This window comes from Macrobrachium nipponense, chromosome 46 (assembly GCF_015104395.2).
Source record: "Macrobrachium nipponense isolate FS-2020 chromosome 46, ASM1510439v2, whole genome shotgun sequence".
Lineage (NCBI taxonomy): Eukaryota > Metazoa > Arthropoda > Malacostraca > Decapoda > Palaemonidae > Macrobrachium > Macrobrachium nipponense.
Window position 1 is genome coordinate 18,483,646 of NC_061106.1, and position 15,119 is coordinate 18,498,764.

At 37.5% G+C, this 15,119-nt stretch overlaps 1 long non-coding RNA gene across 1 annotated transcript; it reads left to right on the forward strand.

Annotated features, from left to right (window-relative positions):
* Positions 1–4,713: 4,713 nt before the first annotated feature.
* LOC135214576 (uncharacterized) lies at positions 4,714–7,580 on the forward strand. Its single transcript, XR_010314414.1, has 3 exons — positions 4,714–4,811; positions 5,245–5,358; positions 7,151–7,580. It is a non-coding gene; the product is annotated as an uncharacterized LOC135214576 (long non-coding RNA).
* The last annotated feature ends 7,539 nt before the right edge of the window (positions 7,581–15,119 follow it).

Consider the following 15,119-nt stretch of genomic DNA (forward strand, 5'->3'; position numbering starts at 1 on the left):
AAACTAAATTTCAATATCAACACTATTTCAGGAGTTCAGTTTCGCTTGTTTCTGGTAGTTTTCGTTGAAGCAATGTCGGTTTTGAAGCTTGAGGGACAAAGTAAGAATTACTAATTTTTTTTAGATAACCCTCAACCTTCACTTACAATTAAAGTTTATTTGAAGGAACTTGAAGGACTGAATCAGAATTTTTTTTACGATAACCACAAATCTCTATTTAAACGTTCACAAAGTCTGTTTTTAAATAAGTAATCCTGAATGGTAACAAAAAAAAAAAAAAAAGTTGTAAATTGAAGTAGAATTTCATCCAAACTTGCGAAGAGTTCTAAGGAAATCTCAACGAAATAGTGTATTTAAAAGTCGTCGGTCTCTACCGAGTTACTGCTCACCTTTAGTTGAGGAGTCGCCTTTATGTGATCCTTCTTCAGTAATAGAAGCTGCTTCCATTTTGGGGAAACAGAAGTCTTCCGGTCGTTGCTTTTGAACCTATGAAGAGGAAGTTGTGGTCTTAAGAGTTAATCACTTCGAACTGCTCTTAATTGTTTATATATATATATATATATATATATATATATATAGATATATATATATATATATATATATATATATATATATATATATATATATATATCCTTTCGTGTCTCTTAGGTGGCTCTATAAACTTGTTTGTGATATGCAATTGTCAGTAAACAATGGGACTACATTAGTAACACGACCAATTTTAGCATATAAGTATATATACATATATATAGTATAGATATGTATATATATATATATATATATATATATATATATATATATATATGTATATATATATATATATATATATATATATATATATATATATATATATATATATATATATATAGCTTTAGCGCAACAATATCCACCACCCCTTCCCTAAAACGAAAGACGGGAGCGCCGGAATAAAGAAAAAAATGTATAATCGTGGATTGATAATTATCTGAAGAAGCTCAAAATCCTAACGGTGACTTCCACAAGAGAAAACCAGACCAGACGTGACCCTCCTCCAACCCCATACCCCCATTCAAAAAAAATGGGAAAATAAAAATGAACGGATGCTTAGCGATGCCAACAAAGAAGAAGAAAAAAATTAGGCAACGAGGTCAAGACGTTTTACGCACCGAGAAAGGTCATTCAGCTGAATGCGTAACAAGGGCCTGGAGGATATTTTGGAAGACCCTGTGCGTAACAGTAGCAGCGGGGCGGACGACCTAAGATACTGAGAACTTTCTGGCGGCCACAGATTCCCTTCTGGATCGCAGCCAAAGACGCCAACAACGGGGGCAAGAGAGAGACAGAGACAGAGAGAGAGAAAGACAGAGAGAGGGAGGGAGAGAAAGGAGGGAGAGAGAGGGGGAGAAAAAGAGAGGGAGAGAAAGGGGAAGAGAGAGAGGGTGGGAGAGAGAGAGAGAGAGAGAGAAAGGAGGAGGGAGGGAGAGAGAGAGAGAGAAGAGGGGAGAGAGAGGAGAGAGAGAGAGAGAGAAAGAGAAGGAGGGAGAGAAAGGAGGGAGGGAGAGAGAGGGGGAGATAAAAAAAGAAAGGGAGAAAGTGGGAGAGAGAAGAGAGAGAAAAAGATAAAGAAAGTGGGAGAGAGAGAGAGAGAGAGAGAGAGAGAGAGAGAGAGAGAATGGAACAACCAAAGTAACAGGTGCAAAAGGGTGAAATAAAAAGTTGAAAAACTTATAATAGAAAAAAAAAAACACAAGAGAAGGGAAAGGTTAGGCGTATAAGGGCTTCTTTCTAACCCGGCGTAGCCAACAAGGGGAAACACACGCACGGGTATTTATCTATTTATCGGAATGGCGTCCGTATGGCAGAATCTTTATAAACAAGAGACATTCTTTTCCGGCCGAAGTGGAGCAATCGAGTGCCAGGGAACAGAAAAAAAAAGAAGAAAGAAATTGGAGAATGGAAAAAGAGGAGTTTTAGCCGCTTTGGTCAAGCGTTTTTTTTTATTCTACTTTTTTTTTAAAGTCTGGCGTTGGGGGCGGGAAGGGGAAAAAAAAAAAAAACTGTAGGATACGGAGGGAAGGAAAAATGTCGAGTAGGAGAAAGTGGGAGGTGAAGAACTAAAGATGCGTGCTTAGAGGAAGAAGTAAATGGTGAAAAATGAAAGGAGAAATACACGTGGGGTACTTGGGATAGCAGTGGTGATTATAAAAAAAAAAAAAAAAAAAAAAAAAAAAAAAAAAAAAAAAAAAAAAAAAAAAAAAAAAAAAAAAGAGAGAATAACTTATATAGAGAAAGAGTGGTAGGAAAATCAGCATAAACCTTATAGCAGGTAAGGGACACGACGAGCTGATGATAATGATGATGATGATGCTGATGATAGCGATGTTATTGTTGGTGAACTTAGAAGAAGTAAAATATTTTTTTGTCCTAATTCGTAAAAACTCTGTTGCCATGGAACCTTATTCCCGTCCTTATGATGAGATCCAGAAAGTGACAAGATTGAAATAGCATTTTCAGACCAAGGAAGGAATAGCATTTTGAGGCCAGGGGAGAAATAACATTTTCAGACTAGGGGAGAAATAGCATTTTCAGACTAGGGGGGAAATGACATTTTCAGACTAGGGGAGAAATAGCATTTTCATACCAGGTGAGAGATAGCATTTTCAGACAAGGGGAGAGATAGCATTTTCAGACCAGGGCAGCATTTTCAGACCAGGAGAGAAATAACATTTTAAGACCAAGGGAGAAATAGCATTTTCAGGCCAGGGGAGAGATAGCATTTTCAGACCAGGGCAGCATTTTCAGACCAGGAGAGAAATAACATTTTCAGACCAAGGGAGAAATAGCATTTTCAGGCCAGGGGAGAAATCGCATTTTCATACCAGGTGAGAAATAGCATTTTCAGACAAGGGGAGAGGTGACATTTTCAGACCAGGGCAGCATTTTTAGACCAGGGGAGAAATAGAATTTTCAGACCAGGGGAGAAATAGCATTTTCAGACCAGGGGGAGAAATGGCAATTTCAGACCAGGGAAGAAATAGCATTTCCAGAACCTGGGGACAACTTGATGGAAGCAAAGAGAAATTAACATTTTCAGGACCAAGGGGAGAAATTAGCATTTTTTTCAGCGCCAGGGTTGAGAAATCGCATTTTTTCATTACCAGGTGAGAAAATAGCATTTTTCAGACAAGGGGGAGGATGGTGTTGACCATTTTTCAGACCAGCGCAGACATTTTTTTTTTTTAGACCAGGGAAGAAATAGCATTTTCAGACCAGGGGGAGAAATGGCAATTTCAGACCAGGGGAGAAATAGCATTTTCAGACCAGGGGAGAAATAGCATTTTCAGACTAGGGGAGAAATAGCATTTCCAGACCAGGGAAGAAATAGCATTTCCAGACCTGGGGACAACTGATTGGAAGCAAAGGAAAGGGACAGAAATAACCTTTGTTCATGACGAAAAAAAAAAAATATATATATAAAAATAATTTTGGCATTCACAACATGTGTAGACCCAACTCTCAAATTTAAGGAAAAACTCCCAACAGGTTGACTGTTTGCATTATGGAAAACTGAACATGGCTGCTGTAATTCATCATCACGGAAAAGAAATGTATGTAACAGCTTTGTTGGAGCTGCTCAGCTGATATCTTTTGAGGACTCATATTTTGATGCACGAATCTTGCATGAGGGCTTCACGTCGTGTTGCCAGGAATTTCACATCTTGTAAGTAGACAGTAAGACGAAACATGACACTTGTCTTTTGAATAGTTGTTTGAGAAACAATACTTCTGAGTAATTTTGCATCTACATTACAAGTCTCCAGACGTCGCGGTTCTGAATAAGCCGGCTGCCTTTTGCTAGCACGGACTCTTGCGCCGAAGGTGGCCTGTAAATGTGGTAAGGTGTACATTACTGGCATGGACCTACGGACTCGGACATACCAACAAAAACGAACAGCTTATAGCTTAAAGCTTTATAAATATATTTCTTATTTCGTTGTTGAAAAGTCCTTTCTCTTCTAACAACGATAATAATCTAGAGAATGCAAGAAATTTGTCTGATTTTTTTTTTGTATTTACAGTTGATTTTATATCGTAGTGTTGTTTGTCTTTTTTAAAGTAGCGTGGATTTCTCTCTCTCTCTCTCTCTCTCTCTCTTATTCCTGTAAATAATTGTTAAATACATTTCCCTCTGCAAGATACATATTCCTAATCGTGATGAAATATTGAGTAATACCTCTGTTCAAAAAGTTTTGACGAGTCAATATGTTTGTAATTCATTAAAAAAAATATTCAGATGAATATTAAAAGTTGCAATGAAAACGAATATACTTTAATTACTCATTTTATTTGTGTAAATATATCATGATGTATATACAATATTTCAAATTACACGAATTGCAGATGTATATATCTTAATAAAAGAAAAAAATTAATAACGATATTTTTACTCGGAGGACTTTAACACTTATCACGTAACTTCGTCGTCCTATTTTGTTATTAGTGAACATTCCAATAAATAAAGCTAGTTTTGACAACTGATATTTTGGAGGGAATTAAATAAAAAAAGAGGTCACCGTTCTCTCGTCCATGATACTTACACCGTACGAATGAGCCTCTGCTTGTTACCGCCATCTATTGGTGATTTGTAGCCTCATGGCTTTAGCGTCCCTGTGGAAGAGAATACTCACAAATTCCCGTCATCCTTGGCAATAGAATGCGACCTCTACGTTGGATTTGAGAACTTTACAGGTCGTCAGTTTGATCCGCGCGTATTCAAAAAGTGATAGACGGAAGGTGGTCTTTAGGTTGCGGTTGACACTACGCGTTTCTGGGTAATTCTTGTAAAATTTTGGCTGGTTTTTATTAATTTATTTTAATTGTGAGTTTTGTAGTTTTTAAATGTTCCATATTTTGAGGTTGGCATTACACTTTTCTGGGTAATAACTTTAAAAGTTTGGCGGGTATATATTTATTTTTGTTGGGAGTTTTTAAAGTACTCAATGTTTTAAGGTTTGTACTAAGTTTCTGGATAATTACCGTAAAACTTTGGCTTTCTTTATTTACTTTTCAGAAAGTGTTTTTGTTTTTTTAAGTTTTCCGTATTTTGAGGTTAGCACTAAAAGTTTCTGGTTAGTTTTAAAGTTGGGTTGGGTTTTAGTAATTTAAAGTAAGTATTGTTTAGAGTATTTGGTGTTCCGTATTTTTGAGGTTAAATGCTTGAAATTGCTTAAGTAGCAGGTTTTAACCTCTTACCTATATTTTCAGATTGTTGGTCTTGGTGCAGCTTGAGCGTCTTTATAAATATTGGTTCCAGAGAAAAAGACTTACGGGTTCTCGTGACTTCGATGGTAACTATTTTTGGTCCCTCTCAATAAGGAGGTAAGTCAAGACTCCTTTTTGGTACACAAAAAATTAGTTATTTTTCCTTTGGTTTAAGAATACTTTTGCAAGCCTGCCCTCCCCCTTCAGGGGTGGTGCCCCTGAAGGGGAAGGAACTCTTTGGCGTATGGTAGACTTGGTCTACCATATACGTCAAAGGGGCGGCTTGCACATCTCTATCCTTACCTAATCCTTAATCCTTCCTCATAATCTATGCTTACTCCTTTAAATTTCATAGATTGGTAAGTGGGACAAAGTGTTCTTTATTACTATGAGATTCAGGGCCTCTGTAACACGGGTTTTTCGACTTTGCTCCTTGTCAAAGCATCGGATGTAGCTGAAAGTTGACATGTGTATATTTTACAACCACACACAAATTTTGTCAGCATTATCAATAACCTAAACCCGATAGCTTTAATTTTGCTAGAGTAAAAATTATCTAGCAGACGCCATGGCCAATGATTAAGAGCCAAGAGTCGAAAAACATTCATTACGTAAGCAAAGTAAACTCCTTTTGACGAAATGTTGCGCCGCCCATCCTCTAGACAGAAACCCATGTTTTTACATTGTTCCATCGGCTCTGAAACCCAAAGACTTTATGAATGGCGGAACGATACATAGATGTGGGTGGGGTATCTGTGCTAGCGTAATAATACTGCTGTAGCAGTAGTGCCGCAACATTATAGCTGTAATATACATGAATTTAAACGTTTAGGCCAACTGCTGGGATCCTTGATCATTTAGCACTTCTTACAACTACTCGAGAAATGAGTTTTTATAGCCAGAAGTTAAATTTTCTAATCCAACAATGCCCATGATAGCCTTCAGTGCTATCCTGAATTATAACTAGGCCAAAGTGGGTAGAGCCTCATGAAGTTATCATTCTGACGATAATTATTGGTGAAAGTCTAAAGCCAAAATACGGTACCGGCTATTTTTTTATTTTCAGTAAATAGGTAGATAGCCAATAAATAAAAATTGCATGACATTGGATATAGCAGTTATGAAATCAAGCTTGTCTATTTTTGAAAATTACCATCTATTCCCTACATCTTGTCAATCTGATTGTGACCTATAAAGCAGACTGTAATTTCTTAGGAAACTTATTTTGGGATTTAGACTAATAATCGAAGTTTTTGTATTTAACATATTTTGTTGGTTTGTTCATTATGACAATTATCAGTGGAGAGGTTCAATTCATAAAGGTGTGCTGCTTTGCTTGTATTTAAATTTGTTTTTCATTGTTGCCAGAGGTATAACCTTTGTTGCGTATAGCCAATAATCCACCGAGAAAGAGGGAAGAAATGCTGTCATAAGTTACGTAAAGAGTGCGTTCGAAACCTTTTCCTTGAATAAGTTGGCCAGTCTTCAAAAAGTCACTTTTACATTGTAAGTACCAAATTTATTCAACGTATGTAATGCAGATTAGTGAAAATTTGTGTATGTGTATTCTGAATAAGTTACATTTATGAAATGCATAGGTAAAAAGTTAGTGTTACAGAACCCCTGAATCTCATAGTAGATAAGCTGTAAAAGTAAAATGTGTAATAATTGTAACTGCTTAATAATTAGTTACTAAAACATTATTTTTTGTCTCTATAAATTTTAAAAAATTTATTTAAGTGACCATTCATGGTTTTCTAGAAATTTTAGTAATTTAATTGTGTAACTACCGTTCAAGATTATAAGCTTAAGTATGGTGCTAATTCCTGTTAATTTCAAGTGCTTTCTGTACTAGTTTCAGATTAGGTAACATTTTATATTAAATTTATGACTAGGATTACTTTTGCAGGTTCAGCTGGTCTGCGTATAAGGGTCTTCTTTCTCAACGTGAAGGATCTGTAAAGTTTCGGTTAGTTTTCTAGTGAGAAGAACCGGCTCGTCTTCCTTGCTTTTGAAAATGTCTATCGGGTCCAGTACAATGTTTGGCAAAAAGCTGAAATGCTATGCTTTTGTCAAAGATGATCCAGCTAGTCTTGCTTGCTATGAAATGATAGTATAGGCTCCAGTAAGATGTTTAGCAGAAGCAAAGCTCAAATATAAAATTTCAATAGTTTGTTCATGGCAGTTCATTTGTTAATACAAACTTCAAATTAACAGTAAACCTCAAACAAAATAACTATCTATATTCAGTATCTATTCACCATTTGCATTATAACTCTCTAACTGAAGAGTTATGAAAGATATTCTTTGTACATTATGAAGTATGAATATAATACAGGTAATCTGAAGAAGGCTGAAATACTTAAATACGAGGCTATGGCAGGTCTTCATAATGTAATTACTAGATGAAACTTAAAATGGGCCTTAGATTCCTTTTTAACATTTTATGCTAAGAGTATATACAGTGATAGTTGCTTTAATTAGTAAGTTGACTATGTCTTGGCAATTTAATTGTTGAAATATAATAAAGTAAATCAAACTACTTTAGATGGCAGATAGTTTTTTTTTTTTATAACAAATATCTAGTTGGAAGTATTGTAATATAGAATTTATATTAAATCTTTGCAATGAATTTGTTTGTATATGGGCTTAAAGTAGCATTAAACCAAATATCTGGCATTGCCAGTCCTAGTTATTTCTGAAACTTGAATAAAGGCTCAAATTAAACATTAACTATTCTAGGTAAGAAGAAAAAAGGTTAGTCTAGACGGTTTATGTAAGTGGGGTGCCTATATTGCAAGCTTCAATTTTATTACCTATATAATTTGGTTTAATTACATCTGCTCTCAAAGGCTTGTGCAAGTGATTTGCAATCAGTAGGTAAAGTGGGTAACAAAAGGTCTAGTTGGAACAATACTCTTAAATGTATTCACTATTGATTTGAGACTGCCTTGACAAAGTTACCCATTCTTAGACTGCTTAAAATGCATAGTGGGCAAGAGGGCTTTAGAACTGGGAGAAATATCCCCCAGTTCAAATCCAAAAGTCTATTTTCCTCTTAGTTTCAATTTTCTATCTTAACCTAGCTGTCCCCCCCCTCTTCACTGAAACCACCTTACACGTTGGGCAGGGGCTGGGCTTATGCCATTGGATCTTCTTGATCCAAATGGGGCGCGCACTAGAGGTTTGGTCTGCTCCTCGAGTATGTTTGGACCCTGATGATGTTATGATTTCATACCAATATCAATCTGGGTGGAACTACCCATGGGGGACTTGCCTGCGGAATCCGGGGAGGTATAGTCTCTACGGTAGGAATCTCGGCATTCTTTCCGGTGTGCCATCTATTGTAACATGAATGGGGACGATTGCATACTAGTTATGCCCTCAGTCCTATCAAGCGGGTTTTGCTTACACTTGAGCCACTCATGTTATGATAGAGCTATCCCTTCGGGATAGGGTAGGGAGTGGATATATGGGAGTCAGTCTCTGTTGAGTGTCTTTGGTGAGAGAGGGGTTGGTGCGGTGGGCTTGGTGTTCTGCCTGATTTGCAGTAGGTTATTCAAATTTCTCTTCAGATTAATGATTAATGATCCTACACCTACAATAAACTCCCCCAGACAATGCGGCGACCTAACACTACCCTCCTCTTTGACCTCTAGCATGAACAAAAACAATCCTAAAGAAAATTCAATTGTACAGAAGACGACCCATGACAAGACATTGAATGTGGCTATGGAAAGCTCTAGCAATGGTGAGAGAATCCTTTGTTTATTCTCTCTCCTTGGATTTAAATTTTTTGCTTTTATGGAAATGCTTGGAAGGTATTGTGAAAGTCATTAAGTATTGTGAAACTGAAGATTTTGCATTTTGGAGGGTTTGGATTGAGTTTACTACCCATAAGAATGCCATGAATGCTTTCAAGTGTTCATTTAAGGAAAACTTAGTGTATTAATTCATAAAATACCCCAGAGTATCGAAGTAAATTCCTTTTATCCAGCTAGTGTCAGTCGGGAAACTACAGATAGGAAACGTTAAGGTGAGGACACCTCTACCAGCCAGGTGGCTGATTGTTTCAACAAAATCAGACTCTTGTAATTTTTTCTCTCCAGGAAACATTTGAGAACATTGGTAGGAACAATGTCCAACTCAGATATTACTAAATTTGGAAAGAACAGTTTTTTAGTTCATGCAAAGTCTTGTAGACAAGGTCACATGATCTCTAAGCTGAAAAATACTAATATGATAAGAGGTCAAACCACACTATAGTTTTAGTTACGCTAAGGGAGTGGTATTCAGTCAAGACCTATATGAACTGTGACGAGGAATTGCTGGAAATGTGTTATGATAGTGTGAAAGATTTTCCAGGTTCCAAGGTCAAGAATGATTATTTTCATTTTTAATAATTATCAAGTTCCTGATTATGCAAATGTTGACTAGGAGAGATTTCATGTTGGACCTTTTAAGCATAGACCACTCCAATGTTTCATTTGTTTTGGGTATGGTCACTCGTCAAAGGTGTGTACTAGAAACCAGTTATGTGCTGCCTGCTCATTACAAAAGCACGAAGGCGAATGTTCCAATCCAATATTATGTATAAATTGTAAGGAAAATCATAATGCAAGGCATAAGGAATGAGTCATTTAAAAAAGAAGTGGTAGCCATAGAGAAAGCACATGCTGAACATCTAAGTATTGGCCAGGCAAAACGACTTTTGTTCCCAAGACCTCAATATAGTGATGTAGTGAAAATTGGAAAATCGAATGAAGATCAATCTAGGATGCCAACTTCAAAGCCAAAGCTTCAGCTATCCCCTTCTGAGATCAAAGTACATTCAGCATCTCCGCCTTCATCCAAGACGGCTCCTTTGTCCCCTCCCGATGGGCCGCCTCTGGGCTTCTGGGAGGTGTCTCAGGCTTCTGATGTAGAAGCTTCACTGCCTGATCTGGGTATGTCCCAGAATAACACCTTGTTCAGTGCACCTCATAAGCCTCAGGTGCACGCTTTAGAGACGGTGCCTTCATCATCTCCACCTATATCCCCACACCATAGTAGGGTTCCTAAGAGAGGAAATAGCAGGTTTCTTGAGGATCTGCCAAGTTCCTCAACGAAACAAAGACCAAGACCAAGTCTTTCCAGACCAGCCCAATCCAAGTAAAAAAAAAAATATAATAATAATAATAGTAAATAATGGCTCTATGTCAGTGGAACATACAAGGTTTCCATTCAAACAGAGAACAGGTCCGGGTCCTTTTCAAGGAGCATAATTTAGCTGCCCTTTGTTTGCAAGAGACCAACCTTGGTAATGTTTCTCCTAACTGTGGACAGAACTTTATTTTTCACAGATCTCTACCACCTGTAGGTGAACGTGCTCATGGTGGCACATGTATTATTGCGGCCAAGTCATTACCACAAAAAGTGATCCAATTAGACTCGATACTGCAAGCTTGTGCAACACACATTTTCATCAACAAATGGGTCACTCTGTGCTCTTTATCTAGAACCTGGCCTAGAAACTCGATTGGTGGACAGAGCTGGCAATCCAAGATAATTAGAGGTTGAAGATTTGCAATCCCTTTTAGACCAACTACCTCAGCCTTTCTTTCTGATGGGGGATTTCAATGCAAAACATACTTTGTGGGGGGAAGGTAGGTGTGATCACCGTGGGCTTATAATTGAAAGATTTTTAGATTGTAATGATGTAGTTTTAATAAACGAAGGTTCTCCTACAAGGTTTGATGTAGCCCATAACTCCAATTCAGCAATTGATATTACAATATGTTCGTCGTCATTACGATTAGACTAAGTGGTCAGTGGATAAAAATCTCTATGGGAGCGACCACTATCCCATCCATCTTAAATATGCACAAAATACACCCTCCCCATCTTTACCCAAATGGAAGATAAAGGAGGCAGATTGGCAGCTGTACGAAAAGTCTACCAAAGTCAATCGTAAGGCCAATGAATTTCCTTGCCCCTCAGCTGCCTGTGAAGTATCTCGCTAGTGTAATGATTGGAGGGGCAATGACGTCAATTCCTAAAACATCAGGGAAACCCTGTTGTCCACTGGTACCTTGGTGGAATAGTAAATATGCCTTGACTAGGAAAATTGCAAGAGCTAGTTACAAGCGATATCAAAGGCGTCCTGTCTTGGTTAATAGAATAATTTACAAGAAAAACCTCGCCAAACAAAAGCAAGTCTTTAAAGAAGCAAGGAGGGAGTCCTTCGTTAGGTACATATAAGAACTAAAGTATAACTCGCCACTTTCTCTAGTTTGGGATAGAATCCGTAAATTACTAGGGAAATTTTCTCCTTCTCCTTTACCAATTTTGAAAATCAACTTGGTAGTTATATCAGATGCAAGAGAGGTGGCAGAGGCCTTTGCTCGGCACTTTTCAAACATTTCAAGCCCCAGTCACTACTCCCCTGAATTTCTCAAAATTAGAAACACGACTATAGTTAATCCACCTGTTTGTTCTAACTCTGAGGCATATAACCTTCCATTTAATATTGTCGAATTCGAATATGCCTTATCTTTGTCTTCTCCAACATCACCTGGAGAAGATGATATTATTTATGCAATGATTTCTCATTTACCTCTGGAGTCAAAAAAATTCTTTGTTGATGTTTTAAACAAATTCTGGTCCTCAGGGACTTCATACAAGTTGTGGAAAAACTCTGTTATAGTTCCTTTTTTGAAACCTGGAAAGGACCCTAGTCATCCTAAAAGTTATAGACCTATTGCTCTTACCAGCTGTGTCTTCAAGATTTACGAACGAATGGTGAATTTTCGTCTGGTATGGTTATTCGAATCAAAGAGCTTGTTGTTGAAGAGGCAATTTGGACCCCTTATTATGTCTCACACGTGAGATTCAGAATGCTTTTGCAGTCCAAAATCAAACCATTGCTGTGTTCTTTGATCTGGAAAAAGCATTTGATACTACCTGGAGGGCTGGTATTTTAATGCAGCTGGATGAATGGCGTATTGGTGGCAATATGTTTAATTTTGCCAAAAACTTCCTGTCTGACCGGTACCTTAAAGTTAGAATTGGCTCTACCTTCTCATCAGAGTATCTTCAGGAAGAAGGCATTCCACAGGGAAGTGTGCTTAGTCCAACCTTTTTTAATATTGCCATTAATGGTTTACTTGAACATCTCCCTGTTGGAGTAACTGGTCAAGCATTCGCGGATGATATTGTTATGATGTGTAGTAGAGCTACTGCAGTTGAAGCTTGTACTAAAATTCAGATTGCAATTAATGCTGCTACTACCTGGGCTAATAGTAAAGGTTTCAAATTTTCTGCTGAGAAAACTAAAGCTATATGTTTTTGTAGAACACGAAGAAGGGAAGAGATTCCAACCTTATTTTTAGAAGGTTCTATCTTGTTGTATGAAGATGAAGTCAAATATTTAGGAATTATTTTTGAAAAAAAATTGAATTTTGCTGAACATATAAATGAGACTGCAGTAAATGTTAAACAACGGTGCAATATTCTTAAAGTTGTTAGTAACCTGAATTTTGGAGCTGACCGTACTCTTTATTAAGAATTTATCAGGCCCTATGCTTGAGTAAGATTGATTATGGATCTCAGATTTATGGCTCGGCATGTAAGACCTTGTTAGGCAAGCTGGATGTAGTACACAACATGGCATTGTGTATTTGTACAGGTGCTTTTAAAATTACTCCTGTTCAGAGCCTTTACGTAGACTCTGGTTTTCCTCCTCTTTTCATTCGGAAGGAGGAACAGGGTCTCCGATATTTGTCACAAGCACTAACCTCTCAATCTAATCCAAATTTTAAGTACTATATAAAACATCCTGTTGACAGAGCACCAACTAAAGTTGCTAAACCTACATTGCCTAAGCCCCTTGAAGTTAGATTAAACATCAGTGCGAGAGAGGTAGGCCTTATTCCTCCACTGGTTATGGAAACTACATTTTCTAAATTCCCTCCTTGGTGTAGGCCTCCTTTAAATATTTGCCAAGTTAGAGACAACAAAAAGATCAGCTCAAGTGTTCGGCTTAAAAGTAGCTTCTTGGCCCATGTTTCTGAGCATAGTAACTCGATTGCTGTATATATATACAGATGGGTCAAAATCAGCAAATGGAGTTGGATGCTTTGTCATCGTCGGTGAGAGAACAATTAAAAAAAGCCTCCCTATGAAGTTCTCAATTCTTAATGCTGAGATTTATGCTATTTTTAGCGTTTTGAAATTTATTTTTAGTACAGGTAGCACTGGGGACTCGTAAGTTATTTGTTGTGATTCCTAGAGTTCCCTAGCTGCACTCCAGAAGTTGATGCCATCTTATCAACTCGTTCAAGAGGTACAGGATTGGCTGGTCCTCCTGCATTCTCGAAAACACATCAGTGTGAAGTTTTGTTGGGTTCCCTTGCATGTGGGAATTTGTGGTAATGAGCTGGCTGATACAGCCGCTAAGCCGGCAGCTTCCTCCCGGGCTTCCCACTCTGTGAGGGTTCCCTGTGAAGATTTTAAACTTTTTATGAAGTCATTTTGTAGGACTAAGTGGCAGAATCACTGGTCCAACTTAAATAGTAATTTAAAGCTGAAATCGATCAGACCTGTCCATCCCTGGTCACCTTCTGTTGGGATGGATAGAAGATCTAATAAAGTTTTAACATGCCTGCGTATAGGGCATACGTTTTTAACACACAGGTATCTTTTAACTAGTGGAGCAGAGAGGCAGGTTCCTCAATGCTCCAATTGTAATGTTGGCATTACAGTGGGGCATATATTTGTTGACTGTCCTCTTTATTTTAATCATAGACGTCGGTTTGGTTTCACCAACAAACCTTTGTCAGATATTTTAGGAGAGGTTGCTCCCACAGAGGAAATTTTTAAATTTCTTAAGGAAATCCATTTGTTTTATGATATTTAATTGAGTATTTTAATATGAATTTGATTTTAATAATTTGATTTAATTATATAAGTGTATCTTGTATTAGTAAATATATCCAGTCGATATATATGTGCTGAATGGCCTTTGGCTCCGGCGCATGGCAAATGGCCACAAATTTTATAAATTCAATTCTTAATGTATTTCAGCTTTATATCCTCGGCATTTCTGATTTCTCTGAAAGGTCTAGACCTTGGTTTACAGGGATCATTTAATGTCTAATGCCCGTCAGTCATGAGTATTTGCTTTAGAGTTTTCCAGGTAAGAGCATTGGGGGGTGTTGTCCCAAGTTAGGTTACCCAAACTGTAGAGTGACACAAATAATGTAGCGGCGAAATAGGCTGTTCACTTCAAGCATAAAATATAAGTGCATGTTAATGGCATAGGCAGATTCCATTTAACTTGATGAACATATCCCTTAAGAGACTGCTGTAGATTGTTGCAGTGGATTAAATTGCTTAAGGTCAATAGGTAAAAAGCATAACTGCATTGCACTGGTGATCCCATAAATAAAAATGCTAGCAGAGCTCGGAGGGTTTAATTTACTTTGTATGTGTAAATGATAATTACCTATATACCCTCTCAATGAAGAAAACAAACCTCGTCTTTATTCCTATCCCTCGTAGAAGGGTAGTGCTGTCAGTGCACCTCATGCTGTGCACTGTAGGCATTACTTGAGGTTCTTTGCCGCGTGCCTTCGGCCCCCAGCTGCATCCCCTTTCGTTCCTTTTGTATCTCCTTTCATATTCTTAATTCCATCTTACTTTCCACCCTCTCTTAACAATTGATTCATAGTGCAACTGCGAGGTTTTTCTCCTGTTATACCTCTCAAACATTTTACTGTCAATTTTCGTTTCAGCGCTGAATGACGTTATAGGTCCCAGTGCTTGGCCTTTGACCTAAATTCTATATTCATTTCAATTCAATTCATTCCTATCTCTTATCCTGACTCGCGTTTATTCCC